The sequence below is a fragment of the Lepidochelys kempii genome, chromosome 1, assembly GCF_965140265.1.
Source record: "Lepidochelys kempii isolate rLepKem1 chromosome 1, rLepKem1.hap2, whole genome shotgun sequence".
Lineage (NCBI taxonomy): Eukaryota > Metazoa > Chordata > Testudines > Cheloniidae > Lepidochelys > Lepidochelys kempii.
Window position 1 is genome coordinate 202,931,886 of NC_133256.1, and position 14,702 is coordinate 202,946,587.

General features: G+C 40.3%; 1 protein-coding gene across 2 annotated transcripts in view; it reads right to left on the bottom strand.

The window, feature by feature from the left end:
* Positions 1–14,702, bottom strand: part of ARHGAP31 (Rho GTPase activating protein 31) — a 91,702-nt gene that overhangs the window by 29,610 nt on the left and 47,390 nt on the right. The window lies entirely within an intron of this gene.

Consider the following 14,702-nt stretch of genomic DNA (forward strand, 5'->3'; position numbering starts at 1 on the left):
ACCAATTTATACCAGCTAAGGATTTAGAAAAGAGCCCAAACTACTAAATTCATATCCAGATCTGGAGTTCAGGTGTGTTTCAATCTGAGGTTTTGCTTTCTCCCATTACACAAGTATTTGAGCCAGTCATCCTTTTGGTTCAGATCCATCCCCTGCAGTCCCCAGTGCACTCAGCTGGCAGAGTCCTTCCCTATTATATGCAAATCACTACACTAATGCAGTATGAAGGCTGTACAGTTATAATCCCAAGACAGTCAGGAAATGCAGACGTTAAGGTTCCTCACAGCAGCATTAACTCAGCCACATTGTGTGTCCCATATGCTCTGTAGGACAAACAGTAATAGATTAAGCTGTACATTTAACCAGAAAACCAGGCCTAGCCAGTACCGTGAAGCGAGGCTACTGGCTGAACCTTTCCTGGGTTCTAGTGGTTATAATATGCAGCAGTAAGGTCATATCAGCAGGGATTTTGATATTTAGGACCCAGATCCAGCAGACCAAGGAGGGTCTGAATATAGCACAACTGAGAAGGCATGCGGGAGCCATCTCAGGGGGGCTGTACCTCTTACGTACCATGCAGCACAGCACCACTGGGGCCATAACATGGAGCAGTGCATTGGGGAGGGATGGGAAGGGGTTATTGGATCCATTTCCTACACCAACCCACCAGTGCTGTTTTTTCTTGTCCTGGCCATTAAGGGAAAGGTTTTTGTTTTTTTCCTGAAGGATTTTGCTACTTAATGTAGCATGACACTTACATGTCCCCTCATGCCCACTCTCTCCCAGCAGTAGGATCCTGCTCAGGTCAGGCAGGGAGAATGTGTGGAGAGGTCACAAGAGGAGTAGTCATCTTTGCACTCCACTAAAAGTCTTAGCAGATGCCATTTTTCAGAAGTGATTTTTCAACCTTTTATAACATTTTCATGCCTGCCCCTGCAAGCCAAGCCAAGGCACCAGTCCTTAGGGAGGTCTCTGCCCATGCCAAGGATCAGGTTTCAAACTTCAGCCACCGTCACTGTACTCCCATTCAGAACACAATGGGCCAGATATATCAGGGACAATTTGTTGTTTCAGAAAGTGGAGGCGGTAACCAAGGAGACAGCCATTTTAGACTTGATTCTGACCAACAAGGAGGAGTTGGTAGAGAATTTGAAGATGGAAGGCAATTTAAATGAAAGTGATCATGAAAGGATTGATTTCATGATTCTAAGGAAAGAAAGGAGTGACAACAGCAGAATAAGGACAATGGACTTCAAAAAAGCAGACTGTAACAGACCCAGAGAACTGGTAGGCACAGTCCCATGGGAAGAAAATCTGAGGGAAAAAGGAGTTCAAAGAGAGCTGGCAGTTTCTCAAAGAGTCAATATTAAAGGTGCAACAGCAAACTATCCCAGTGCAAAGGAAAGATAGAAAGAATAGTGAGAAGCCAGCGTTGCTCCCTCAGGAGCTCTTTAATGACCTGAAAATCAAAAAGGAATCCTATAAGGAATGGAAACATGAACAAATTGCTAAGGGTAAGAACAAAAGAATAGCTCAAGCATGAAGGGACAACATAAGAAAGGCTAAGGCACAAAATGAGTTATACATAACAAGGGACATAAAAGGCAATAAGAACTGGTTCTTTAAATAATTTAGGAGCAAGAAAAGATGAAGGAAAGTGCAGGTACTCTCCTTAGCGGGGAAGCAGAGCTAATAACTGATGATATCAAGAAGGATGAGGTATTTCATGCCTATTTTACTTCAATTTTCACTAAAAAGGTTAATGGTGACCACATACTCAGCATAATTAATATTAACAACCACCAGGAAGGAATGCAATCAAAACAGGAAAAGAACAGGTTAAACAACATTTAGATAATTTAGGTGTATTAAATTCAGCAGGGCCTGATGAAATGCACCCTAAGGTACTGAAGGAACTAGCTGAAACAATCTCACAATCATTAATGATTATATCTGAGAAATGGAGAACAGGTGAGGTCCCACAAGACTGGAGAATGGGAAACATAGTACCCGTCTTTAAAAAGAGAAAAAAAGAAAAATTGGGGAATTATGGACCAATCAACCTAACCTCGATACTTGGAAAGATACTGGAACAAACTCCTAGAGGACAATAGTGTTCTAAGTAATAGCCAACATGGATTTATCAAGAACAAATCATAGCAAACCAACCTTCTTTGTCAGGGTTATTGTCCTACTGGATGGGGAAGCTGTAGATGTGATATCTCTTGATTTTAGTAAGGCTTTTGACACTAACATAACATTCTCATAAGCAAACTAGGGAAATGTGGTCTAAATGAAATTACTATAAAATGGATACAAAACGATTTTAAATACCATACTCAAAGAGTAGTTATCAATGGTTCGCTGTCAAAGTTGGGGAATATATCTACTGAGGTACTGCAGGAGTCTGTTCTGGATCTGGTACTATTCAATATTTTCATTAATGACTTGCTTAATGGACTGGAAAGTATGCTTATAAAATTCACAAATGACACCAAGGTAGGAGGGGTTTCAAGCACCTTGGAGGACATGATTAGAATTCAAAATGACCTTGACAAATTGGAGAATTGGTCTGAAATCAACAAGATGAAATTCAATAAAGATAAGTGCAAAATACTACACACTCAGGAAGAAAAAAATCATATGCACAGCTACAAAATGGGGAATAACTGGTTAGGCAGTAGTACTGTTGAAAAGAAGTTATAGTGGATCACAAACTGAATACGAGTCAACAACATGAGGCAGTTGCTAAAAATGTTAATATAATTCTGGGGTGTATTAACAGGAGTGTCATACATAAAACATGGGAGGTAATTGTCCCCAGTCTACTTGGCCTGGTGAGGCCTCAGCTGAAGCACTGTGTCCAGTTCTGGGTGCCACACTTTAGGAAAGATGTTTAGAAATTGGAGGGAATCCAGAAAAGAGCAATAAAAATGATACAAGGTTTAGAAAACCTGACCGATGAGGAAAGGTTAATAAAACTGGGCATATTTAGTCTTGAGAAAAGAAGGCGGAGGAAGGGCCTGATAACAGTCTTCAAATATGTTGAGGGCTGTTATAGAGAGGATGGTGATCAATTGTTCTCCATGTCCACTGAAGGTAGAAAAAGAAGTAATAGGCTTACTCTGCGGCAAGTGAGATTTAGATCACATATTAGGAAAAACTTTCTAACTATGAGGGTAGTTAAACACTGGAATAGGTTTCCCAGAGAGGTTGTGGAATCCCCGTCACTGGAGGTTTTTCAGAATAGGTTGGACAAACACCTGTCAGGGATGGTCCAGGTTTACATGGTCCTTCCTCAGCGCAGGGGGCTGGACTAGATGAGCTCTTGAGGTCCCTTCCAGCCCTACATTTCTACGATTTGGTGCTCCCGGCTAAGTGACTCTCTGAGGTTTAATCAGCAGAACGGAATCTTCGTGTGGTGTTGAGCCAGCTTTATGCCATCTCTGTTACTGACAACCCCCCTACCCCCAGTGTAAAAGATGGGGCCAAGAGAAAGGAAGCATTGCCAGAGCACTGTTACACTCTAGCAATCCCCAGCTGCAGGAATGGCCCCTTAAGGTTGTTCTAAGTTTCTCTGCAAGACCAGCAGCCTGAGGATCAGACTGCCCCAAAGGTGACTAACAGCAACCCTGGTGGCTCCCCACACCTCTGAACTGTACTGGGTACAAGATAATCTGGCCTAATGTGGTTCCGATTTGTTTGTTTGACCATTTTGCAATGGGAAACATTAATTTTATTCAATTTTTCATAACTCAAAAATGGGGGAAGAAAAGGGTTTTCCTCAAACTTTCCTCCTCCTCCTCCTAATCTAATACACCTTTGGGGAAGGCACCAAGTATGAAAAATTTCAGCCCAAATGTTGAGTGTTATGAAAGGTTGTGAAAATGCTGGAATAGAAATATCCCAAGCTATATATGTACTGGGTGCTCACAGGCATCTCTTTTCATATGCAGGGCTTTGGAGCGGAGCACGGAGCTGGAGCACGGAGCAGTGGAGCTGCAGGTTTTTGCCTGGAGCTGGAGTGGAGCCGGAGCACAGAAAATCCTGACCGCTCCACTGCTCCAGTTTTTTTTTTTCATTTTCAATCCAAAATGAATTATATTTAGCAAGAAAGTCCTAAAGATGCCAAAAAGTTTCAAATTGTATAACAACTGATATTAACATCTACTTTACCACTTTACGTAATATGTCACAGTTATTCTCACTTCAGCCGAAATCAAGATTTAATGTACAGATACAAAATTACAAAGTTTTGTGGAGATATGTTTTATTAAAGAATCAGCTAATTATCAGACATCCTGCAACACTGCAGACGGCTCCCACCCTTGTGCCAAGGTTAGGCGAGTACATACTCATGTAGATTAGTTAGATAAGTATGTGTTGATACTTCTTTTGTAAGGGTTGATCAATGAGACGTGCTGAGTGCTGCGATTACGGAAAAGTGTGATGCAATACGCAACGTTTAAGATATCACGAACAGGTATATTGCAAAAAACTAATGTTTTTGTTTATTGATATATTATGATATCGCAAGAGATATTAACCACTTACGCTCATTTCTCACACTGGCTCCCATTACCGGTACATTTGTTCATTTATACATGTTCCCGTATTATTCTGGCGGACTTATTTGATATGTCATCTGTTCAACGGCCTTTTGGTAGCGTTGTTTGTAATTTTAAATTTACTGAAAAAGTTGTGTGCAGCAGGCATATAAATATACAGTAAACATTTTTGCATAAATTAGGAGTGATTTTTGTGATATATCCAGAGTGATTGGAAAATGTCCAACACAATTTTGGGGGTGAATCCTTAGGTCATTTTAAGAAAAAATGTTTCTGTGAACACGTGTCCTAAAATTCTTCCTAAGGGAGCTACAGTCCCTTCAAGGAGGTGATAAAAAGTTAATTTCTGATTAATATCTCAAAAACGCTTTAATATAAAGTAATGAAATTATGTCTGTGTCTTAGCATTAGTATGTGCTACCATATTACGTTATCCAAAATTATTTAAACCATAGGCATCCTGAACTGGCGGTTGCTCATTTTTATTTCATATTTCAAGAAAGGCTTGTCGTCGACTGCCCCTGGCTACGACCAGTACTACTTTGTTCCATAATAAAGTTAATAATTTTTGGTTATTATTTATTATTACATTTAAAAATTATGGTTCCAAAGCTGAAAAATAAGTAATAAGTAAAATTTTTTGTATCATTCTAAGCAGATTAAAATTTTTAAACAGTTTTCTCGGAAACGGTTAATTATACAAAATAAATTAAGAGTATCATTTAAATGCATGTTTTAGCATTAAATCATATTCCAGGGTTGTATCTGTTAAATACTAGTTTTTCACTAGGAGGGTGGTGAAACACTGGAATGCGTTACCTAGGGAGGTGGTGGAATCTCCTTCCTTAGAAGTTTTTAAGGTCAGGCTTGACAAAGCCCTGGCTGGGATGATTTAATTGGGGATCGGTCCTGCTTTGAGCAGGGGGTTGGACTAAATGACCTCCTGAGGTCCCTTCCAACCCTGATATTCTATGATTCTATGAAATAGTCGAAGATTTAAAAAATATTAAATAAAATTGGCCCAGTCCCCCCAGTTCACGATGCCTGTAGTTTAAATAATTTTATTTGAATGATGTTGTATGATAGAACGTTGGAAATAAACTTTAACGGGAAAGCGGATTCAAATTGCAAGCACAGTCCTTTTAGTAAAGAGAGCAAATTTTCAGAAATATATTTTTTCTTCATCAGGCTGGAAACATTATACAAGATAGAGCAAATAACAGGTTCTATCTTGTATAATCTATTCAGGCTGATGAAACAAAAACCTATTTTCGAAATTTGATCTCTTTACTAAAAGGACTGTGCTTGCAATTTGAATCCGCTTTCCCATTAAAGTTTATTTTCAACCTTGTAACGTGTAGCCTCGTTACTTCCCAACAAGTAATGTTGTAGAATAGCAATAGCACATACTAACGCTATGGCACATACCAAATTTCATTGATATATCTATATTAAAGTGTTTTTGAGATATTAATTAAAAACTTGGAAAATATTTTGAATATTTTACCGCAAAATTTCATAAGAAAAACTAACTTGCAATTTATAAATAAAAATTTATATTATGTATATTAAAAATACTTCTTACTTCATTAAAACTGCAAGAAACATGTTACAATATTAAAATATACTTTAATAATAATTTTGTGTAAAAAGAAAATGCGATCATTTTTGTCCAGAAAATCCAAAATAAATTCAAAGTACCTTAACTGGTTAAGATATCACAAGCAGGTACATTATAAAAAAAATGTAATGCTTTTGTTCATTGCTTTTCAAAGATCATAACAAGAAACATTTGGATGCAATAGCAGCACAAGCAGATCTGGCCATGGCTTCCACAAAAAAATCAAATCTGCCCCCCATGATTGATAGCCGATTTATGGAAAAGGATCTCAACTACGTCTTTACTTTAGAATTTGAAAAGCCCAAATTTGGGCTTTTGGGAAAAGCAAAGAAGAAATCTGCAACGTGCAAGGTGGAAAAGGAAGTGAATGGCGAGCTCAAACCATGCAGCTTCAAGACAAGTGAAGCAAGTGCTGTGAAAAGTTTCAGCCTTTGGCGGCATGTAAAATGTAACCATTCTGAAAACTATGCGGCTCTAGTTACAAAAAGGGACCAGGAAGATGAGGCAAAACAAAAGGTTGACGCAGCTAAATGACGTCCATCTGGCTCTTTGAAAACTCCTGTAGAAAAGATTTTTTGCGGAGCTTCATCTGAAAGGAAACCCAAAATTAAGCAAACAAAACTTGACTCATATTTGAAGTCCTCAAAGGTTACAGTCACCATGGATGCCAATACTTTCTGTGAAGGGCTGATGGAAATGGTTTGCTTGAGTTCAACACCACTCACTACCTTCAGGCTAAAGAACAAAAGATCCAAAAAATTGCAGGTGAAATGGGTTGGCAGCTTGGCGTTTTGACAGGGCATGATGCGGTTCATCATTTAGTTGTCAGCACAGCTGAGTCTGGTCGCGAAGAGCTCAAGAAAGCTTTGGAGCAAAAGCTGTGCTACCTGAAAATGGATGCGGCAACCTGTGGAAACAGAAATTTCCTTGCAATCAATGCTCAGTACTATGAAGAAGGAAAAAATAAAGCTGTGGTAAAAATCTTGGACATAATTGACACTGAAGGGCGTCACAATTCTTCGTATGTGAAAAGTCAAGTAAAAGCTATTTTAGAAAAATTTGGGATCAGTGAAATGCAAGTGCTGAGCATCTGCGTTAACAATGCAGCAAACATGACGTGTGCCGTCAAAAATTTCAGCGAGGACAGTAAAACCATTTCTACCTCTGAGAACTGGTATGTGGACAGAACTGAAGCTATTTTGCCTGATGAAGGAACTAAAGGAATGGATGAAATCAAACTCAACATGGATGCTGCTGCGCAATGGGTTAATGACCCTAGCCTCATATTTCCAACATGGCTTCATGAGGACTACTCAAAAGTCCAACTGATGAGGTGTGGTATTCACACTCTTCAGTTGGCAATCTGGGATGGACTGAACAAAGAACATGCGAAGAAATTTCTAGCAAAAATTTGACAAGTCATTGTCAAACTACGAACCCCAAGTATTCCAAGTGTTCTGCTTGATTTACGTGGGGTAACTCAATCATTGGATACTGTGACTCGCTGGGGTTCAACATTTGCGATGATTGATGAGCTTCTTGTTTTTCAATCTTACTGTGAACAAGTGGCTGCTGCTGGAACAAGAGAACTCAAGTTAACAAAAGCTGAATGGGATGAAGTGAAATACCTGCGAGACCTCTTGGCAAAGCCAAACCAAATAACCATGAATCTTCAAGCTGTCGATATAACCCTGGGAGTTTTAATGAAGGAATGGTGAAAACTGTCAAAATTCTTGCAAGAAAATGGTGGACAAATTGCAGAAGGAATTCTATCCTCCATGCAGAAATGTGAAGAGAAGCTTTTTGACAATATTAATTTCCTTGCTGGAGTTTATGTTGACCCACTGTATTGGATTCTTCTTACCTCAAGGGAAATACCAAAGGCAAAGGAAGGGCTCCTTGATATTGCTTGACGACTTGAAAAACAGAATCTTTTGCTACATTTGAACTTGGCGAAAGAGGTTGAAGTAAACGAAACACAACAAAATGAGTCATCGACAATCGAATTTGCAGTTTCGGAAAGTTCACATCCTTCAGAAATAGCAGGCTGTTCTCAAACTTCCCTCTCCACTCTGAACTTGTTTGAGCGTCCATCCCTGAGACGTCTTCAACCATCACAGGGAAATGGAGATAATTCAAGCACCAATTCTTCAGAAGATGACACCTTCTAAAAGGAATTGGATAAACAAGAAAGACGCCGGCAAGTTTCTTTGATTCATAATTGTAATGAAGCGAGAAACTTTTGGGGAAGATTGTGAGGCTATGGAGTCTATTGGTAGGCTAAAAGTTAAGTCTGTTTTTGAGGCCACAGCTACCCACACCTCATTCAGGCTGCCTGTAGAATTGCTTCGAGCATGCCAACAACTCAAGCTAGTGTAGAGCGACTGTTTTTGGCTTTAAAGTTAATTTTAAATGATTTGCAGCAGGCTATGAAACATGACTTGATTGCTGCAATAATTTTTTACAGAATGAATTATGAATTATTCTAGTTTGTATTATTGTTGATTACATTAAATTGTTTTAAAAGTCTGAATAAAAATGTTTTTTCAAAATTACAGTACGCACTTTTTTATTTAGTTAAAAATTAATTTGAGTTGGAGCGTGGAGCGGAGCTGTCACAATTGGTGCCGGAGCAGAGCTGGAGTGGAGCAATTCAAAAATTTGATTGCTCCAAATTCCTATTCATATGTGTTCATTTGGCAATCTAAAAACGACACCAATCATTTCAGCAGCACATGAGCAAGTCATGTAAATTAAACCAATAAAACAGCATGACTGCTTGTCACCCCGCCCTCTCCCATTGCCATTTCACAAATCCCATCCCTCCTTAGCCTACCTACAGTCTCCCTAAGCCACCCCGTTGTCAAAAGCCAGGGAATAGAAAGGCTTTGCAACATGGCTTGATAATCAACAGGTTTAAGCTGTGTCAGAATAGTCTCTATAGCACTCAGGAAGCCCTCCCTACAGAATTATTTCTATGTGGAGTTTCATCTGGGTGATTACATCGATGACTCCTCATGATGATTAATTTGAGCACCCACCCACTGCAGTCATTTTGGGAATTCTTGACCTTTAGTCTCCTGTGCCTTAGCCTGAGAATGCCCTCTTTCATATCCCTATTCTGCTTCCACACACATGCACTGAACCCCAGCAATGCATAGATCTCATACATCTGCCAGCAATTACTCTGAAAGTCACATGATCCAAACAAGTAACTCTCCTCTCTGGAGATTTCACAGTTGTTGCACCAAAGTAACAGAGAGGAGAATTTGTCCTGTGTCTTTAGAGCACAGGGCTCATTATACTGTCTCACTATCTAATACTGAATCAAACTCAAGGACCTTGTGCTGATTAAAGACCCTCAAGAGGATGGGTCAGGACTAACCCAGAGATGTGACTTCTGTCTCTGTGGCCTTCACCTGCTGTAATAGCTGTGTTCATTAGAAACCATTAAACTGTCTACAAAACAGGGAAGATGCATGGCAGCAAGAGACAGAACTTTCTCAGTAGCAGCCCCTTGGCTATACAACTCCATCCTGAAGGATTAGTTCAAACAGGAATTATTCTAGTTCAGACAGAAATTATTTCCAGGAAGTTTTATGACCTGTGCCATGCAGGAAGTCACACTAGATACTCAGACAGGTCCCTCCTGGCCTTCAAAACTATGCATCTATGGTTCTTCCATGATGTCACTGCCTTCGAGATGAAATGTGAGACTCATCCTTTCACAGTAACAGCATCCTCCTCCCAGCAACGGCAACTGCACTAATAAATCACATGGAAGGAAACTGATGGGAAGAGAGGAAAGAAGAAAGCTTCTCCCACCCCTTTCCCAAAAAGCCAAATATTCCTTTAGGACATGCCCCTGGAAAGGAGAGAGAGAAACATTTCCATCTCTGAGTACAACCGATAGCTGGTTATCTGTAACATGAGTAGGCACTCAGACACTGTGATGAGGAGCATAATATAAATGATTAGCTAGAAAGACAAACTAAATAGAAATCTCCCCTCTCCCTCCGCACCCCACCCTTGCCTGTTTAGATCATCAGCTCTTTGTGACAGTGACTGTGTGCGCCTAATGCAATGAGGCTTCAGTTTTGGTTGAGGCCTCGAGGAGCAACTCTGATATAAAATACAAATAATACTAAAAAATAAGACATATCCATGTTAATTTCAATTTTATTCTGGGGGGAAGGTGGGTGAATCACTGTTTCATCATCATCTTCCTTCCCACACCAGCAGGTGCATAAGGCAGACGTCAAACAGTCCCTATCCTGGGCTCATTTTTCCAGGTCTTTTATATTCAGATGTAATAATGCCACTTCATCCATTATTGTGCTATGGAGACTGCCTATAGACCAGCCTCTCCATCTCTTGCTATGGGGTTGCCAAAGAAATGCTTGTTTAAGCAGCCTATTATCGGACATTCTTAAAAGGTGTCCCAAATATGTCCACCTCTTCTTTCGTACTGCTTGTACTGATATAAGTAGTTGTACCCATTCTAGGACCTCTTCATTCCTTATTTTAGCTATCTATTTTACTTTGAGTATTCTGTGCAGACACGTGCATGGACAGAAGTTTAGTTTGCATTGAATGGACAGATTATTTTTCAATGACTCTGCTCCATATAGAAGGACACTTAGGACATTGCTTCTAATGATCTTGCGTTTGGTGGTTTTGCTAATCACATAGGAGTTCCATATGATTATGTTTTTGAAACACAGTACTGGGGTTCCATGCGGTTAAGTTTTTGAAATACAGCACCCGCTTTACGTACTCTGGACTTCATATCAAACATGCACTCATCAGTATTATGAATGATGCTACCCAGATAAGTTTCAAAGTAACAGCCGTGTTAGTCTGTATCCGCAAAAAGAAAAGGAGGACTTGTGGCACCTTAGAGACTAACAAATTTATTTGAGCATAAGCTTTCGTGAGCTACAGCTCACTTCATCGGAAAGCTTATGCTCAAATAAATTTGTTAGTCTCTAAGGTGCTACCCAGATAAGTACATCCATTGAGGATTTTCAAGGCTTCACCTTCGAAGTAGATAAAATCATTGGTGGGTAAATTAATTTTCATAATTTCCATCTTTGATTTATTGGTAAGACCTACTTGCTTGGCAGAATTTGCAAGACCAAATGTCTTTCACTGAACATCTTTAACTGAATTATTTATGAGACAGATGTAATCTGCAAAGTCAAAGTCTCCAAGCTCGCCATCTATCCATGAAATGCCAGTTTCCATACTGATAGTCTGTCGCAAAACAAAATCAACAGTGTCTCAAGCCAATGTTAACATTAAACTAGTCAGTGAGCTCCTGGTTTATCTTTACTGTACATTGAGTATTCTGATACAAATTTTTAATAATGTGAATTATTTTGTTGGGGACTCCATAGATTCATACTGTCTGCCACAGTGACTCTCAGTCAACACTATCAAATGCTTTTTGGAAATCCACAAAATTCAGAACTAGTGTTTGCCACAAGGAAAAAGACAAATTAATGAGAGACAAATTAATTGAGTAAACTGTAAAGAATGTTAAAAACCCACACAAAAACCCAGTTACTAGCATCTAGATGGCTCAGTAATATGGTCTATGCCTTAAAACTCCTTTGTCTAGGGTAACCAGATATCCCATTTTTAAGGGGACAGTCCAGTTTTTTGGGACTTTTTCTTATATAGGCACCAATTACCCCCCACCCCCTGTCCAGTTTTTTCACAGTTGCTATCTGGTCACCCTACCTTAGTCAGACAGCATGAAGGATAATCAGATATAAGAAAAAAATACCAGAAATTCAAGAGTCATCTACAAGTGACTAATTTGACCTCAGGGGAAAAAAAACTTGTTTAAAAAAATCTCTTTTCATCTGCTGAGCCTGGGATTTGTATGGAATAAATCAGGGCAAGAGGCCTCAGGCAGATGAGAGAATCTCTTATGCACCAGTGTGGATAAAAATCAGTGAAGCTGGGAATGAGTGACAGGGGATGGATCACTGATGATTACCTGTTCTGTTCATTCCCTCTGGGGCACCTGGCACTGGCCACTGTCGGAAGACAGGTTACTGGACTAGATGGACCATAAATTCTTTTTTTTAAAAAAAATTGGATTTTTTTAATTTAAATCAGATTTTTTGATAAAATGCTTTTTTTTTTTTTTTTTTTTTTAGGAAAAAACCTGTCTAAAGATAGTTTTAATTAAGATGCATTATAGCGCAAAGTTATCTCATCATGGCATAGGGATTACAAATTCTAATTCTATAGTATGAGAGAATATATTCATGTAACGTTTAAGAAAAGTTTTGTAAATGAGTTCCAATAGTTCATGGATTAGGGACCCAATCTTATGGGGCTCCAGGAGCTTCTGTATAGATTATTTAGGTTAATCTTTCTATCTACCCAATGGGACTCAGTGCTCAGTCTACAAGATACTATCAGAAATGCTTAGTTTTGAAGTTCTCAAATTGGATTTGTGTCTCCAGAGATAACATGCTTGTTAACAGCAAAAATGTTTTAAATAAAATAAATAAATAAATAATATATAGAGGTGAGAAATAACAGACCTCAACCCTATTGTCCCTCTGCAAATTTGTGTACACAGAGTCAATCCCTTATCTCTCTAAAAGAGCAAAGTTTCAAAAAGTTCAATGAATCGAAGATTTTTGGGGGCGGAATAGATCTGGACAAGGAGAAGTCTGGAGGTAAATGTGAGAAGGGAGGGACAGGCAGTAGAAACAAAAATGAAACTGTTTGAGCAGCATATTCCAGAAGTCTTGAGGTCCTTCTGAGTGTAGCCTTCATTGATTTGAGATCTACCATGCCATTCTCTCACTAGAAAGGAAAATCTATAATGGCAGCAGGCTGTAAAAGAGACCCAGTTTGGGAATATTTTAATGATGTTCCTCTACCTGCGGGTAAGACAGGCATGCGTGCAAAATGCAAACAGTGGAACAAAGAAATGCAAGGCCTGGTTGCCCAAATGAAATAACATCATGCAGGATCTTCAGGTTGGTAAATTTTTTTTATTTCATATTTGTTTCTTAAGGACTGCCTATCTTCCTTCTGGACTATTCTTGAATTCTCATGTTTGAGCAAAAAAATATAGTTGTTACTCCATGGTACTATCATTTTAGATGCAGTTGTGATAAAAAATAAACAGCTGAAATAGGCAGATCTTCCTTTTACAATTTCATCTTTAAAGTAGTACTGAGTATCAGTGAATGCAATGATGTAATTGGGCGCAGACTCACCCAGTGGCGCCTCCTGCTGGCTGTCTGGGAATTAGCTCTTTTTACCAGCTCTGGAGCGCCCTCTGCCAGTGTCTCGCCGTCGCTGGCCCCCATGTCCCTCCCGGACCCCAGTGCCCTTTTACCTGGGGTGCTGCCCCTCCAAACCCACAGATCTGGGTCTCCCCTCCCCAGGGAATCCCTACCCACTATCTCCACTTTCCCTCAGCCTATGGGCTACTGCTAGTCACCATCTAGCCCCCTTTCACTGAGGCCAACTGCAGTCTGTACAAGCCAGTCATCATAGACAAGGGAGGTTTTGACTTGCTGCCTTCCCCTGCAACCCAGTACCTCCAGGGGCCTTGTACAAGGCCCTGCAGCCTGGGGAGTTGCTGGCCCGGAGCTCCCCAGCTCCTCTGGCCTTCCCCCAGCCCTGCTTCGTTCCAGTACCCTTTAGCACTCAGGCAGCTAGGTCCATCTCCCTCCTCAGCTAGAGGGAGACTCTGTGTGCTTCTGGCCCACTGCCCTCTTATAAGGGCCAGCTGGGCCCTGATTAAACCAGCCGTGGCCTGACTGGGGTGTGGCCCCAGGGCCGGCTCCAGCTTTTTTGCTACCCCAAGCGGCAAAGAAAAAGAAAAAGAAGCAGGGCCCACCGTCGAATTGCCGCTGAAGAGGGAGAGAGGGAGTGAACCACCCGCTGCCAAATTGCCGCCGAAGACGCAGACGTGCCGCCCCAATCTCGGACAGAGTGCCACCCCTTTCTATTGGCCACCCCAGGCACCTGCTTCCTTCACTGGTGCCTGGAGCTGGCCCTGTGTGGCCCCCAGCTAAGGCTGCTTCTCCCAATCAGCCCTGCTTTTCCTTCCCTGCCACAGCCCTCTCCTCAGGCTGTTTTAAGCCTTTTAAGGCAGGAGCGGGTGACCACCCCTCTACAAATGAGTAATACTAAATGAGCAGTATGGTAATAATAATTAAATAACTGCATTGACTTATTTTGTTTAGGAGAATCCATCCTCAATATGCAGGATTCTGAAGACTATCCACCTTCAAGATCACCATCATTTTCTACAGTTTCAGAGTTATCTGCCAATGATAGTGTTTCAGTCACATCATGTATGTCACATAGCCACAGTATATCAACTGTAGCAAAAAGAAAAAAAAATCTCCATTATCCAGAAACAACCATAGATAAATTTGTGATAAGAATCAGCAGATTACAAAAAGAGGTAATTGATGAAAAAATTGCCCGGTTTGTTTATGCAACAAACTCTCCTTTCCGTCTGATTG